Source organism: Zeus faber (assembly GCF_960531495.2).
Source record: "Zeus faber genome assembly, chromosome: 4".
In the NCBI taxonomy this organism is placed as follows: Eukaryota; Metazoa; Chordata; class Actinopteri; order Zeiformes; family Zeidae; genus Zeus; species Zeus faber.
The window spans coordinates 22,362,251-22,379,342 of NC_137191.1; positions in this window are offsets into that span (position 1 = coordinate 22,362,251).

Below are 17,092 nucleotides of genomic sequence, written 5' to 3' on the forward strand. Positions count from 1 at the left end.
TTAGCTTGAGGATGCTCCAAAGGTTCTCAATAGGGTGGAGGTCAGGGGAGGATGGGGGCCACACCATGAGTTTCTCTCCTTTTATGACCATAGCAGCCAATGACACAGAGGTATTCTTTGCAGCATGAGCTGGTGCATTGTCATGCATGAAGATGACTTTGCTACGGAAGGCACGGTTCTTCTTTTTGTACCATGGAAGAAAGTGGTCAGTCAGAAACTCTTTATACTTTGCCGAGGTCATTTTCACACCTTCAGGGACCCTAAAGGGGCCTACCAGCTCTCGCCCCATGATTCTTGCATGAACCTCCTTGCTGACATCGCAGCCTTGTTGGGACATGGTGGCCATCCACCAACCATCCACTACTGCATTCCATCTGGACCATCAAGGGTAGCACGGCACTCATCAGTAAACAAGACTGTTTGAAAATGAGTCTTCATGTATTTCTGGGCCCACTGCAACCATTTCTGCTTGTGAGCATTGCTTAGGGGTGGCCTAATAGTAGGTTTATGCACAACTGCAAGCCTCTGGAGGATCCTACACCTTGAGGTTGGCAGGATTCCAGAGGCACCAGCAGCTTCAAATACCTGTTTGCTGCTTTGTAATGGCATTTTAGCAGCTTCTCTCTTAATCCCATGAATTTGTCTTGCAGAAACCTTCCTCATTATGCCTTTATCTGCACTAACGTCTGTGCTCTGAATCAGCCACAGTACGATGATCACACTTAGGTTTTGTGAAATATCTAATGTTTTCATACCTTGTCCAAGGCATTGCACTATTTGAGGCTTTTCGGCAGCAGAGAGATCCTTCTTCTTTCCCATATTGCTTGAAACCTGTGGCCTGCTTAATAATGTGGAACGTCCTTCTAAAGTAGTTTTCCTTTAATTGGGCTCACCTGGTAAACTAATTATCACAGGTGTCTGCGATTGATTTCAGTGATCCAAAGAGCCCTGCGACACAATACCATCCCTGAGTTTAATTGAAAAACAAAAAATTGAATGTTTAGGACACTTAGACACTTAAATCCTATTTGCATAATAATTTGGAACTCTGGGTTGGGGTGGGGGTGTGGTTGGTCGGGGGGCGGCTGGGTGGGCCCCCTGCCGGCTGGGTCTGAGTCCTGGCGGCTTGCGCCTGGTGGTTTCTGGTATGCTGTGACCTGGTGGGGCTGCGGAGAGCGCTGCCGGGTGCCTTCTGGGGCACCTGGAGGGCCGCTTGCTGTCGTGGGTGTGAGTTGCTGTCGGCCTTTGACCCCACTGCGTGGCTTCTCTGCAGCGGGTGCCCCGGGTGGTGAAGGGGCCCACATATCTCACATATCTAGCAGCCTGCTGGTGATGGTGAGGGGGGGGCGCTGACATCCAGGTGCCCTGCGCACACCCGGCTATGTGGATGAGCGCTCAGTGCTCGCGGCTGGATGGGGCATCTGATTGGTTGTGATGGGATGGGTCTCGTCCTTGCGCAGGGCGTGGGTGGGCATGGGGGCCCCACTGGCTTGCCTGCGGGGCAAGCGGTTCGGTGTTGGTCTGTCGGTGTGGGACCTAGCTCCGGGCCTGCGGTCTGTGGCTGGCACCGCAGGTTCTACACCTCTGGCTGCGTCTTGTGCCTACACATGGGGGTGGGTTGTATGTGTGCGCCTCTGGGGTGCAGTGTCTCCTCACGTGCTCCGGGACTAAGTTAAGCTCCTTAAGTTAAGCTCCGGGCAGAGACCCGGGAGGGGCAGGGTGCCAAGTAAAAGGCGCCCTGGAGTCTTTCTGTGGTCTGCAGCCGGTGCAAGACTAACGCCCCTTTGTCTGCCACATTTATATTTTGAATTTTATTTTCAAAATTGTGATTTCTCTTACCTGTTTTACTTTCAAATGACACAGAATAATTATTTATGACTTGTTAATTGTGATGAAAAATCTTTGCTCAAAATTGTCTGCGAGCCATATACCGTCATCGAAAGAGCCATAATTGGCCCGCGAGACATAGGCCCCCGACCCCTGCTGTAGATGAAGCAGCTGACTTAAGAACATGAATAATACTTGGTTTAGTTGGTTCAATACAGAATAATGTGAGACCTTTGCATAGTGAATGCACATCAAAAAAAAGTTATGCAGCCCCACTTTTTAAAATCATACATTCTCGTTAAGCCCAATGCTCCTATTTGCACAAACGTCTTCTATATGCAGATGACTGTGGACATTAAATCAATGGTACCTCTGCAGATATGTCGCATATTCCCAGGCAAATGATTTCCAATTAACATCACGTTAATTATATTGTCAACATAATGACCTCAGTCCATTACTGCTAAATACTTAATCAGCTTTGAGGATTTAACCGTCCAAGTCGTTGTCATCCTGGCACACTTGACAACAAAAAATGTGATGCAGAAAACATGTTTACCAGCCCATTACATTACACAAAAAGCCATACAGAGAGATTTAGAAATGTATTTTCATCGAAAGTTTCCCTTTTGAGATACTTTTGAGAAATGATTAGACCTATTCAATGGGCAACAATTGAATAATTGTTAGCACTATGTACATAAATATTTAAATCGAAGTTTCAGCATTTTACAATTGATTCATCATAGTTTATAGCTTTACAGTACATGGGTCCACGGAGGACATGACGGTTGGATAGAGGACATGATGGGTGGATAGGCGACATGATGGTTGGATGGGGCAGGATAGATGGAGGGGGACAATTATGGGTGCATAGGGAAAATTATAGGTGGATGGGGAAATTATGAGTGGATGGGCAAATGATGGGTGGATAGGGGCATTGTGTGTAGATAGAGAACATGATGGGTGGATAGGGGAAATTATGGGTGGATGCGGACATGACGGGTGGATAGAGGACATGATGGGTGGATAGGCGACATGATGGGTGGATAGGCGACATGATGGGAGGATAAAGGACATGATCGCCGGATTGAGCACATAATGGGTTGATAGGGGACATGGTGGGTGGATATGGGAAATTATGGGTGGTTGCGGACATGACGTGTGGATAGAGGACATGATGCGCAGGTAGAGTATCTGATGGGCGGACAGGGGACATGATGGGCTGATAGAGAACATGATGGGCTGATAGAGGACATGATCTGCGGATAGAGGACATGATGGGTCGGTAGAGGACATGATGGGCGGATAGAGGACATGATGGGCAGATAGAGGACATGATGGGCGGATAGGGGACATAATAGGTGGATAGGGGACATGGTGGGTGGGTAGAGGACATGATGGGCGGATAGAGAACATGATGGGCAGATAGAGGACATGATGAGCGGATAGAGGACATGTTGGGCGGATAGGGGACATGATGGGCCGATAGAGGACATAATGGGCGGATAGGGGACATGATGGGCGGATAGGGGACATAATGGGTGGATAATGGACATGAAAACATATGGCAATATGATACAGGGTTTCTAGCAAACCAAACAGAACTGTGCAATTACTGTTTCTATGGTTGATTGAATCAATAAACTGCGTAATCCCATCGTCTAGACTCGACAGACGTCATCAGCTACAGCATGATAACAAACCACTGCTTTTAGGTTTCCTTACTAGACTGGAGATGAAATGGAAGATTACGAATCGGTGTCCCCCAAAACTGGCGCTGGCATTTGATGATTGTATTTTGTCTCTCAAATATTAACCGAGGGAGGGCGGCAGGGAGGATAACAAACTGGCTCACAGATAAATTGACTCGCAGCCCGCTCTCCTGCAAGTCCCATTGTGTCAAACTCTGGTTCAGGAAGCTTGTGTGCTCATCTCTTCCACCCAAATTTCCAATAAATATTCAATTTTTGATCAAAATAACAATTTAAACCACATTCTCTCATGTGTTAGAAAACTGCTGCTATCCCCATGCTCTCCCTTAGGGAGTATACTTGAAACAAAATACATTCATTTCTAAGTCAGATTCATATGTACAGGCTTTATTTAACCAGGTATCCTTCTCATTAGGATGATTTCTTTCATGAGATGCAACATGATAAACTGTGTCTATGACATCAGTGTGCCGGTGGCCAACTCTCAAAACTCACAGTCAGATGAAGGTATTCACAATTGTAATTTAGAGATTCATTTAACCACCACATTTGTGGAACGATAGTCACCTTTCACCTTCCAACTGCTATTTGCATATAATCTGTCACAAATACCGCTAACCATAGTTTATTGCATCTTGGATTTTTGTTATAATGCCATGTCACTAACTCTCCTGTCATTTAGGATCCTGTCACTCCCTCTTGCCATTCAGTCACCTCATTCCCTTGACCTAGGTTCCCCGCCCATCTCCTCACGTGCAGCCCATACCCTCATTAGTCCCTCAGCTTATATACAGCCCCTTTTCCCTCTGTTCTCCGCCAGGTTGTCTTTTGTGTTTCCGGTATTAGTAGTTTGTAGTGGTTCCGGTATTATTCAGCCCTGTTTTTTCCGACCTTGCCTGTTTCTGACCCTGCTTGCCAGCTTTCTGGACCTTGGATTCCCTACCTTCCCCTTTGTCGGATTTGTTTGCCTGTGACTGAGTGACTGATCTCCCGGTTTTGACCTTGCCTGTTGACTTTAGTTAACTGAACTCTCTTTACAACTTGGTCCGTCTCATTTTCCTGCTTTTGGGTTCAAACCTGCTGGTACCAGCTGAACGTTAGATAATCTAGGAATTCATAACTGGATTTATATGTTCTGAAAGCCACACACAATTACAAATACAAATCTCGATATCATTTTGAACCTTCTTGTTACCCGGATCTAACAAGTGCCTTTTTATGCTCTACTGGGTTATTTAAAATGTGTTTTATTTCCAAAATGATATCATGTGTATATTCATGTGGGCAAGAGCAATTTTGCTCAAGCCTCCATCTGCCATTAATTTGTCCATTCTGTCCATCACATGGTTAATACATTGAATTCCAATCCCACAGTCTACGAATATCGACAACAGAAGTGAACATAGTGGAGAAGAAATTTATTATTAATCTTCAGAACACAACTCCATGACTGGAGCCTTTGGCGTATGCTGTAGCGGTGAGAGTATGGCATACTGGGTTTTCCGGATTGAAAATCATATTTTTTTTACTGATGCTCACTTCGGCCTCAGCATCACCCTTACTCTGGTCAGCCTTGAGGATGATTTTCATGGTGGATTTTTTTGTCTGCACTTTAAAAGCACCAATATTGTTTTCTTACTTTTATTTTGCTCAAAGGTAGATGCCAGCAACCTAGTGTTAATTCCAATTCTGCTCCTTATTTGGCTTTAGTCTGCATAACACATATAATTTGCAGGAAATCTACTTTCTAAATGCCTTTCTCTCAATAAAGTATATAAAAGTTGTCTGGGGAGACTTCCTCTCCCGTTGTACTTTTAAATTTGCTTCCATGACAACCCAGCTGGGCACCATGTGTACCCAGGCTGTGCTTTGCACTCAAGTGCTGCAATTTCCTCACCTTTCTGACAGAAAAAGAAGCTTTGGCTAAACACTGTTAAAAAACATTTTAAAAAGCCATTTCGCAGTAATAATTTGATGTTGTGAAAAACCGGGGGTTTCAAGTTAAGTTTACATTGATTCTCCCTCTCTACAATCGGCATGTCCAGGGAGTGGCCCGGGGTGGCACGGGCCACCCCTGGAGCATGATTGGCCACCCCAGGTGCCACCCCAGCAAAGCGATCTCTGCTCCACGATCTGCTTGTCTCCAAACAAAACAAATAAACACAGTGTGTTTTAATTGTAGATGTACAGTGGTACCTTGATTTACGAGTGCACTAACATACGAGTTTTCTGAGTTATGAGCCGTCATTCCGTCAATTTTTTTGTATTGATTTGCGAGCAAAAATGTGAATGAGAGGGAGCGAGCTTCAGGTACGCTGCCGCTAGTTGGCTTGGCGAGCGAATTCGGCCAGCATCCTGCGTCTCACTCCTTCATTTCACGTGGTTACCTGACTGCGGAAGCATCTCTTTTGTGTTTTGTGCTCGCGTTTGTGCTTTTTGTGCAGTTATTTTGCCAATTTTGTTTTTTCTAACCATGGGTCCTAAGAAAGTAAGTGCTGAGAAGAAGAAGCGGATGATGTCCATTGAATTAAAGCATGAACCAGTTTATTTCTTTACATTCTCTTTTATTATGTTTTATCATGTTTTTATACAATATTTGTTATTTATAAATATTTTTTTCTTATTTAAAAACACGTAACAAAAAAAATTGGGGTGGTTTTTTGGGGGCTGGAATGGATTATTGGCATTTCAATAAATTTCAATGAGGAAAATGTATCTGCTATACGAGCAGATTGAATAACGAGCTCTGTCACGGAACAAATTTAACTCGTAAGTCAAAGTACCACTGCATTTATTTTCCTTCGTTTCCTAATTGAATCAAACAGAAAAAAAAAGTGCTATGGGGTGCCACTCCAAGATTTTCAGGGTCCCCGTCTGGCCACCCCTTTGAAAGATTTAGAGGGACACCACAGCTCTCATAGCTCGCATAGCAAAAGTGTGTGTGAGTGAGTGTGTGCATGTGTGTGTGTGTGTGTGTGTGTGTGTGTGTGTGTGTGTGTGTGTGTGTGTGTGTGTGTGTGTGTGTATTGATGTGTATTTCACATTTAATCAGTGAATTATCGGGAGATGTGACTCGATAACATTATGCAGCAAGACGTGTATTCCCGTTTGCCTTCTCCCGTCAACCCTTTCACTCTTCACCCACCACTCCAGAACAGCAGGACACTGGTTGTCCTCCATCACACAGACCCATCTCCTTTACACGCACAGTTTCACCAGTAGGAGACACTCCTGGGTATCAGCATCATCCACCAAATACCACCTTTGCAATGCTAATTTATCATACGCATTGCTATTCAGCACCAAGAGAAAAACATCACCCCCAGTCACCCCCACCCCCGCAGTCAGAATGGCCGAGCGGTCTAAGGCACTGCGTTCAGGTCGGAGTCTCCCCTGGAGGCGTGGGTCCGAATCGCACTTCTGACACAAAGCTTCGTGGCACGGTGGCGCAGTGCATTGCACTGCTGCCTCACAGCAAGAAGGTCCTGGGTTCGATTCCCGCCTGGGGCGCTGTTGCACCGTGCTCCGGCGGGTTATCTTCCAAAACAGGAGCCTTTCTGTGTGGAGTTTGCATGTTCTCCCCGTGTTCACATGGGGTTTCCTCCACCTCACGTCAGTAAGGACCCCCACCAAAAACATGCACCCATCATCGTCTGACCAGCGATGGACACTTATCACCTGGTCCCCGGGCGCGTCCACGTATGCTGCCCACTGCTCCTGGCTGTGCCCCCGGAGGAAGGACAAGCCAGGATGGGTCAAAAGCAGAGGAGCCATTTCACCGGCCACCATCAAGCATGTGCATGTGTGTGTGTGTGCAAGCATGTGTTGTGGAGTGTCGTGTGACGATTAAAGACTGTTTCTTCTTTCTTTCTTCTTCCAAAGTTCTTTGTTAACTGTATGTAAGAGTGGAAGGTTTTCCTTTTCCTTTAAACCTTTCCTTACGCCCACAAAATCCAATCCAATCCAATCTGTAGCAATGATGAAAAGCCAAATTGTTGACTCCAAATACTTGGGGTGGGCTTTCACTCTTCTTTAAGCCTGGAAGGTGTAAAAGTACCACCTATGCCGGAATATCAAGTTAAAAACTGGATGGAAAGATGAAATATAAAATTAAAGGTGAAAGCAAAGGTTTATCAAGTAGTTAAGGTCAAATCTATTCGAACTTGAAATGCCGTCTATTTCTCCCTTCAGTCAATCTTCCTGCTTTTCCTCTCCATTTCTCTCCAACCGGAAAAGGTGTGGTTAGTAATTATACATGTCCCCAGTACATACTGTATATGTACAGATTCTATCCATCTATCTATCTATCTATCTATCTATCTATCTATCTATCTATCTATCTGTCTGTCTGTCTGTCTGTCTGTCTGTCTGTCTGTCTGTCTATCTGTCCGTCTGTCTGTCTGTCTGTCTGTCTGTCTATCTATCTATCTATCTATCTATCTATCTATCTATCTATCCATCCATGTATCTCCTTGGCATGCACTGATAAACAAGTAGAGTCTCACTCTCATTATTTGACGGTGGAAGTGAATATAGAGACTATTGTGATGAAAATGTAAAGTAGAGTCTGTATTTCTATATTTGTATGCATCTATACTATAATATCCGACTCTATATATATATATATGTTTGTGTGTGTGTGTGTGTGGGTGTGTGTGTGTGTAACTCTAGGTCAAACTCTCATGGGATGTGTGTGCCTTTAAGAATAATGTCGGGCAACCTGGAATGTTAATAGAAGTTTACTACCTGTATCAGGATAACTTCACCTATATACACCTGTATAGCCATTTAGCCACATTAATCTCATTTGGTCTGCAAACAGATGATATATTGCTTCACTGTCTGTCCAGGTGCTACCCAGTCCCTCTCTGTTTTTTCCGTGCCAGAATTGCCTCAAGATAAAAAGCGTGTTCTCGGAAAGAGCGGACAACACGCATCCTTTCCTCAGCCCTCAGACTGTTTCAATACGGTACTAACCGCTCAGCCGTTCTCAGAAGCAATTAGGGTGTATTCTTGTGTTGCTGCAATTAGTGAGCAGCTGATTAAAATGCATCCTTGACATGTAGTAGTACATCCAGTACTCAGAGAGTGTGACTGATGGGAATTCGATTTTCAGCCCCCCCTATTCAACATATCAATGAGTTCCTCTTGGTCCAGGCTGGTCCCAACTCCAGCAGCAAATGGGGCTCTGATCCAGCTATGATGTGCATTGTCCAGGACAAGGTGATATTCCTGTGTGTGTGTGAGGTTTGAAATTGGCAGTGGTGAGATGTCTGACCTCTCACCACTCAGCAGCTCTTGGTGAAGGTGTGAGAACAACCACTGTGAATTTCCATCCATGAATTTGCTTGTCCACGAGGAGATTCTTTTGCATGAAGGCTCATAATTTGTCCTGGGCATTTTTTATGTATGTGCCAGGTCCCTGCAGGCCCTTTATCAATGCTTTTCGATGCCGGAAATATTTCAGACATAGAGTATATGCAAGTTTAAATATCCAAGCCGCATCTGCAAAGCATGTTGCAACCTGGTCTTTTTCCAGACCTTAGAAAAGCCGTTACCTCCTCTCTTGGCCCGAATTGGTGTCTGACAACTTCCCCTTTCCAAAGCCTACACACATTGGAGTGGGAGAGCAATCCCTCGAAACTCGCGGCCATCTCGTTTCACAGGACAGCAAACAGCCGATGGATGAGAGGGCGGGCTTTGATTAAATTATTCTAGTGTATTGCAAAACAATATTTTCTCAGCAAGTTCTCATCACCGAGCAACCAAATGAAAACAGGTGGTTGTGCAGCATTAGTAAAATTTGAGGCTGGCTCTCACTGTCTCCAAAAGTAGAAATAACACATCCTGGACCATCTCACCGATACGTTGGGCCACTGTGTTATCCGAGAAGGGGACGGCATAAGTTTTCCTGGCTGCGTCATCACCGGGGAAAAGTAACTGAACAAAACAAAGACGAAAACAAAATGAAAATGGCATCATAGAAAGCCAGTGTGGCAGTTCCACCGCCTCCCGAGTGGCGTTTTCAGAGCCCTCTGACACAGAGACACAAGCAGAGACGCTGCAAACACACCAGTCTATTGTAGAGAGTGGAACGATGTAACATGCCAGGAGCAGATGGGTGTGTGGGGATGGTTGATTTACCTGTTGCTCGTGGATTGCTCTGATGAGCAACAGGCATACAGCCACCCTGATCCCTGACCCAATTACCTAGACCCAAGACAGGTGTGGCTGCTTAGACCACATCACCCCCACACCATAGCCAGTAATGCAGTTGAGGGAGAGTTGGAGGAGATCAGAAAATCTCTGAACTTCATGTCAGATGAGCTGAGCAAAGTGGCTAAACAACAAGCTGTGCTACTTGATTTGATGGACGAAGTCAAACAACTGAAGAACCTGGTTAAAGGGAGGGATAAGAAAATTGATGGCCAAGAGAGTGGAATTGATGACCTGGAACAATACACAAGAATACAGGATTTAAATATAAGGAGACTGGATACCACACACCCATTCATGCCCCGACAGAGGAACTACAAATGCTGGAATGGCAAGTCATGACGTTGTTTGAAAGTAAGAACGTGAGCATTGAGAGTAACAACGTTGCGGCTTCCTTGCTTGTCCCTTCCCCCGAAAGGATAGCAAAAGAAAGCTTGCCGTAATAGCTTAGTTTGTGAATCGAAAGCACAGCTACTGAGGCAAAGAAATGTGAGAGACGTTATAGTGATTTCTCAGAAGCTATAGAAGACGTTGCTTAGGCCGCGTTCGTTAACGAGCAACTGTTTCTTCGTGGAATCTGAAAATGCATATTAAGGGCATAATTTTGATTGATTATGTAATCCTGGAATAGATTTTTCTCACACAAGCCATTTCAATTAGCTTTTGAAATTTATTTAGTGCTACAGTGAATGCTGATAGAGAAGAAGTGCTCTTGTTGCATGAGAAAATAGAAGGTTGGAATCTCTTGATCCATATAATCCACCATGGGATGTAATAAATACACTATCTGATTTATTTACATTTTATAAGTAAATCATTTCCAGTATTTGTTTTTTAACATGATTCTAATAATTTTCTTACCTTGCATATCAAGTTTTCAGTATCTTCTTTTACAGGGTGTTATTTAGTTTCATTCTCTATTCTTTTGTTGACTCTTTATTTTTCAATTATTTTTCTCTCTTTATCTTTCTAATCTTTAATTATTTTCAGCTTCTCCTCACATCGAATAGTAACCTTATCCCATCCTGCGTTTAAGTCATGGCTCATTTCAATATTTAATTTAACCAGGTCTCTTATTAGTGGAATAGCAATTACAGCAGCGCTCGCAGTGTTGGGTTTAGTTTGCTGTTCTCTCAAGTCCAGCGCGACTGTCACTGGTCGGGATATTTGAGCTGAGAAACAAGACGTTGCTTAGGAACATTCCTTTTAGTCATTACTGATTATCAGCCGCACTTATACAGTAGATGCGTCTCTGTATGTGTGTGTGTGTGTGTGTGTGTGTGTGTGTGTGTGTGTGTGTGTGTGTGTTTGTGTGTGAACATTGCATGTCTCCACCTTTAAAAGCTCCCTCCTTCAGAGTTCTGCGTTTCACGTCTCGTACTTGGCTTAATGCGCGTCTGCGTCTTTGCCTTGTCTTTTCACATGCCTCCATTATGCCTCCAACTTTAGGACTTTTTTTAAATATTTACATTTGCTGTCATTTTTTCTCACTCAAGGCAAATTCACAAAGAACGGATTGCGGCCGCTAATAGCACCATGAATTGCGTATAAATTTGCACCTGCTATTTGCGCTGGCTTGGCGTCCGATTCACAAAACATATTGCTGATGAGTGCAATTTGCCCTTGTTTTGCATGATTGCAGTTCTCTATGGGGCACAGACCATTTCCATTTTTTTCAAATCCCAATGACAGGTTTCTGATCGCGCAGGGACTGCACCATCTGCGGCCTTTCGGAGCTGTCCATGGTCCTATGAGGTTCAATTCCATCTCTGGTTCAATGCCAGTTTGACCACTTCATCGCTAATCCCTATAACGTTTCCTTTTTTTTTTATTTATGTTTTTTGGTTAAATAGGAATTATGAAATGAATTTTTGTCAACATTTGGAACGTCTTCTTTGTACAATACACTTCTCAAAGTTTCAAGTTGCATTTTGAAGCATTTTGAAAACCACCACAGACTGCTACGGTTCAAAGCATGGAAAGTCTGGGCTCAACACCCCTTATAAATTCACTTCCATTGCAGAAGCTCTCTGAAGAAGATTGTGCAGCACTGCCGTTTTGTTTTTTTTGATCTCCACGCAGTTACCACCAGGCCTCTGTAGACAAAAATAATTTCACTCTAACTGCGTGTGCTATTAGGCCCAGCAATTTCGTGAATTCAATGTTTTTTCGCAACAAGGCTCCAAAAGGGGCCAATTGTGTACCAAGTCAATACGATCACCATTTAAAGATAGAAAAGTAATCAAAATTCATTCAACAATCATCATCAATCATCACGTAATAACTCTTCTACCTATTTCTTCAAATTCACACAGAGACAGTCATCTACATGTCAAGACAAATAAGCATCTTTTTTGTCATATTCCTATTCAGAGGGGGTCAACGGCTTGTGAGGGAAAAATGATTACGATCAACTATTTTGAATGAGGACAAAGGCCTCTACCTCCAAAAGGGGGTTTGAAAACATTTGTCTGTCTTCCCGGGAACACCCCAGAGTTCATGTAAAGAGAAATGTCTTGCTCCTACAATGTCAATTCTAATATGAAAGAATCAGATCACACGTGGCCTGTTTACCTTCTATAGAGATGGGGGACACCTAGAAGTGCATTGTCATGCAACCCCCATTCAGCCTGGTCAAGGTTGCAAGTACCTGTTATTTACATTCTAGGAAGCCAGGAAGCCAGGAAGACAGTTAGGGGGAAGGCAGACTCGTCAGAGACCTCTGACCCAAACCACACCCTGTTTTCTTCTGTATAAAGCCTCCTGTCTTTCTATGTGATATCAGATTGATCCCAGCGCTGCTTTGGAGCAGTACTGAATCTTTCTCTTTATTCTGCAGAATAAATAATCTTGGATATTCTCAGTTTTGTCTTCTTGTAGCGGGCAGATTAACCTCACCGATCATTGCGGAAGAATTTCCTTAACAGTTTCCACACACACTCTTGGATCAAATTATTGATACGAGTTAGCTGAGAACTAATAAATTAGATACAGCCTTATGGTATCACCGATATTGGTGTAAATATGCCAGACAATCTGCCAGAAAAATCTGTCAAAAGATTGTGTCAGAACACTGTCATTATCTAACAACAAATAAAGTTACAATCCAGAAGTGAGTATGTATGTATTGTGGGGGCACTAACTGTCCCTCGCATGCTGTCCATCTTCCATTGAATTAGTGAGATGTGGGCCGTCCTTGACCTGTCATGAACCTTTTATTGAACTCCACATAATTAATTCCTCATGGCTTCCATTTTTTCTTCCTCTTTTAGTTACCAATCGGTGTTCACTGAGTTTGTGATTGTCCATGGTCTGAGTGTACTTCCTCTGCCTGACAACTCGAGATTTCACACAATTTGATTTGACTACTACAATGATGATGCATTCGTTTTTTGTTTTTTTTCTCTCAATGCATATTGTTGTACATTTGAATTTCCTGGAGAAATCCTGGTATTGATCTGTTTGAGTCTCTAGTTTTAAAGGTTTTCTTTTAAATATTGTTTGCCACAAGAGTGCAAGAGGTCAGTATGCTGTCGAGAAACTATTTGGGGTAAAGCAAAGATGTGGCTGGTTTGTACACAACGTTATTTCTGATATCCTGCAAACAAAAGGAAAGGCGATAGTGGCGCCGCCCCTAGCGGTCGCCTGCGCCGGCGCTCCGGTTTATTACATTTCACTGCATATATGTATGGAAGTATGTATATGTATGTGACAAATAAAAATCTTGAATCTTGAATCTTGAATCAAACTAGGTATTCATTGAAGAAGACCAAAACACCAAGACAAGGAATGTCAAAAAAGGAATGAATGAGTTAAAAACAATAGATTTCCTAACTGATTAGTCTATAATTGGCTCTCAGCACCCAGGAGAGGGGGCTAATGTCCTGGCCACTGTGTGCACAGCACCACCAGCACCACCAGCACCACCCTTTGATGAGAACGCTGACCAGCCAGCTGACGTCAATATACCTGGATGTCGATTTGGAGCAGAATTCCAGAACACTTCCACATTAAAGCTGGTCTGAGAAATGAGAATAACTGCGTTACAGGGAAGATTGCAATTATATATTTCAAAGACTGTGGATAAAAATCTATCTATCCAGCCCTAACAGACTAAGATGAAGTCATTAACTGGTTTGGAGATGGCCGAAACAAAATGGGTGAGTGTCTTCTTCTTGTGTTTAAAATTGTGATAGGAGTGGGTGGTAAACAGTGGTCACTCCATTTTTACCTTGACTTGAGAAACAGAGTGGATAAAACAAGTTGTAGGTCAGCCATCAAAGAAAAAAGTACACACTTTACTTTAGCTATAAAAAGGTCATCACAGATTATTGAAGAAATAATTATAAAACTATAATTTCTAAGTAATAATTTATATAATTACTGTATATTTAAAATATACAGTAATTATATTATAAATAATATACAGTTAATATATAAATAGACTGATTTATAGATTTAGATAATGAGGAAACCTTTAGAGTGCCTCCCTGGTGCCATTGAGAGAAGAACACTTAATTTGGTGTATATATGTGGACCTTGCTAAAGAAATTACAATGTACCGTATACTGTAGCGTATATACCGTATAGAGCCCCTCTTTTTCTCTGATCAATGTCAGTCCCTTCATTATTTACAAGAGAGTAGTTCATGCGTCAAAATCATTGGTGAGCCGTCTTGCCCTCAATAGTTAATAATTGATTTTGTTAATAGACAAAGGCTGGTCTGTGTTCTTGAGGCTCTGCCAAGATAAAAATGGTACCATGAAGGGTCTCTTTGCATAATTTGAAAAACAAAGCTTTTCCTTTTGATAGCTGGAGTAATTACTGTTCTGCTGAATCATATTTCCTGCATTTAAAATGAATTTAAAAAACATTCTTGCCAGGGGTACAAAGCCTCCCCTTCTCCTTTGCCTTAGGACAGTGTTTCTCAAATGGAGGTAGTCGTACCCCTAGGTTTCTTTTGGGGTACTGCAGCACCCAGTACTCAGGTAAAATAAAAATAAAATGCGTCAAAAAAATATTGGTTTATGTTCATTTTCTTTTTTTTTTAAAAGCTGAAAAAACATCTTAGAGAGGGTACACTACTAAAAGTTGGAGAACCACTGCCTTGGGTCACCCAGTCTGTGGCCATTGTTGTAAAATAATGTTTTTGTAGAGGTGCCGTTGTTTATGTGCTGGTGATCCCAGTGGGGGACGTGTCTCAATGGGAAAACCTTTTACCTCTTACAACCGCTACAGGTTGGATTATTGTGGAAGCCGGTTTCTGCCAGGGACAAAGACAAAATCTAGGGGTGGTGTGGTTCAAGCAGCTACACCTGTCCTGGGTCTAGGTAATTGGTCTGGGGGTCAGAGGTGGCTGTGCGCCTGTTGCTCATCAGAGCAATCAACGATCAACAGATTAATCACCCATCCCCACACACACACACGCGCGGAGAGCCTCTGTCATGATGTGTCCACTTGCCCCCCGGCTTGTTCCATCTTCCCCACTCTCTGCAATAAACTGGTGGGTTTGCATATATTCTCCCAATATCTTTGTGTCATAGGGCGCTGAAAATACATTTATTATAACGCGCACTCCTGTTTTGTTGTGAAGGCTCCACTTCCGCCACTGTGTTGTAATTAAGTGTCATTTGGGTGCAATCTGCATGTAGCATGCGTCTCTAACCCGTCGCCAGTGAGGAGTTTTGATCCCATTTCAGCTTCCCTGCTTCATGTGCAAATAGTCACACTGTTGTCTGTCCTTTAAGCCAAGATAAGGTATGTCATATTCATAGCATGTCTCATTTTTTGAAAATGTCCCCCAAATGTCCCCATACTCAAGCTTACAATGAACTGAATCATTTGATCAAATAGGGAAAATGAGTTGCTCCACCTTCAACCTTTGGTCTGATCATTTGGATTTATTTTGAGCTGTTGCTTAAAGTGTGTCCTTGTGATCATATTTTGGTTAATCTCGCATCTCAGTGTGTCCCTGTGGCTAAATGCCAGAATAAGCCTGTATCTGAATGACAGCTTACAAAAATAAAAAATAATCAGGGAAAAGGGTAAAGGCTGAGCTCTCTATAAAAAAGTTTTGCGCAGTTGCCAACCTTGAATTTTTAGTTATAGCCCAACTGAGCCTACTGGCCCTTTCTGCTGATTTAAGGCTGTTTATGACACCACCAAAAAGTGTGTTATGTGTGTTCCCTTCATCCAAACAGACAGGAAAAGACCATTAATATTCTAAATTCACAATTTCAGATTCACAGGCAATTGAACTGATTAGTTTTTCCCGGCAAGTCAGGAATCAATGAATTATAGAGCTTTGGTGGTTTCCTATGGACAGTTTAACCGTTCCTGTTGAGGAGGTTTCATAATGTTTATTTTCCAAAACTTCCATCCACCTTACATGCTGGTTATTATTAGGCAGGAACGATTCGAAGCCTCCAGCAACGTTAAAGATGACCTCTGGATAGAGGTTCTCCAGTCTGCTGATAGCACAGCAGCAGACGGCAGATAACAGAATGCAAGGGAATTATCTCGGCAGATAAAATGCTCCGCGCTTAACTGAAATTCATTCCAGTACATCAGAGCTTCAGCTTTAGCACACCATGAGTGATTGATGAGGGCTGTTGGGTGTCACGTTTCCCGAAACCAAAATCCACGGCAGTCCCTCGTGGGCCGTTGGGAGCTGATACAGCAGGGAATTTCAGCCAGCTTGTTGAGTACACATTGGCTAGTAAGATGCTGTGAATGGGAGGTGGAGCAGGGCTCCTCCATAGCCCGGTGAGAACCCTGCCACGGCTTCCCTGCTTCCACCTGCACTGACTCCCCGGGCGAGGACCTGCCCCCTTACTGTTATTTCAGTCTTGGAGATTGCCAACGCTAGTGTAGTGAATACTGACCGACTGTGGGAACGATACTGAGACTCACAACAGTGATGCGATATATATAAATAGTGTATTTAGTATATATAGTATATATAGTGTATATTGTAAATATAGTTTATATAGCATATATAGTGTATATAGTGTATATAGAGTATATAAAGAGTGATGAGATGAAATGCTTGACGCCAAGATGCCGTGCACGCAGCGAGCACACCGCGGTATTGTACGCAGTACGCAGTGGTTGGAGAGCTGGCCGTATGTCCGAACGGTCGTTAAACAGGTAGGTCATTAAACAGGTAGGTCGTTAAACAGGTAGGTCGTTAAACAGGTAGGTCATTAAACAGGTAGGTCGTTAAACAGGTAGGTCGTTAAATGAGGAATACCTGGACTTGTAGGACCCTTTGGCGCTTCATTGTGGCCTTCATTCCTCAATTTGGGGGTGAAGGTAACACTTACAGTGTTCTA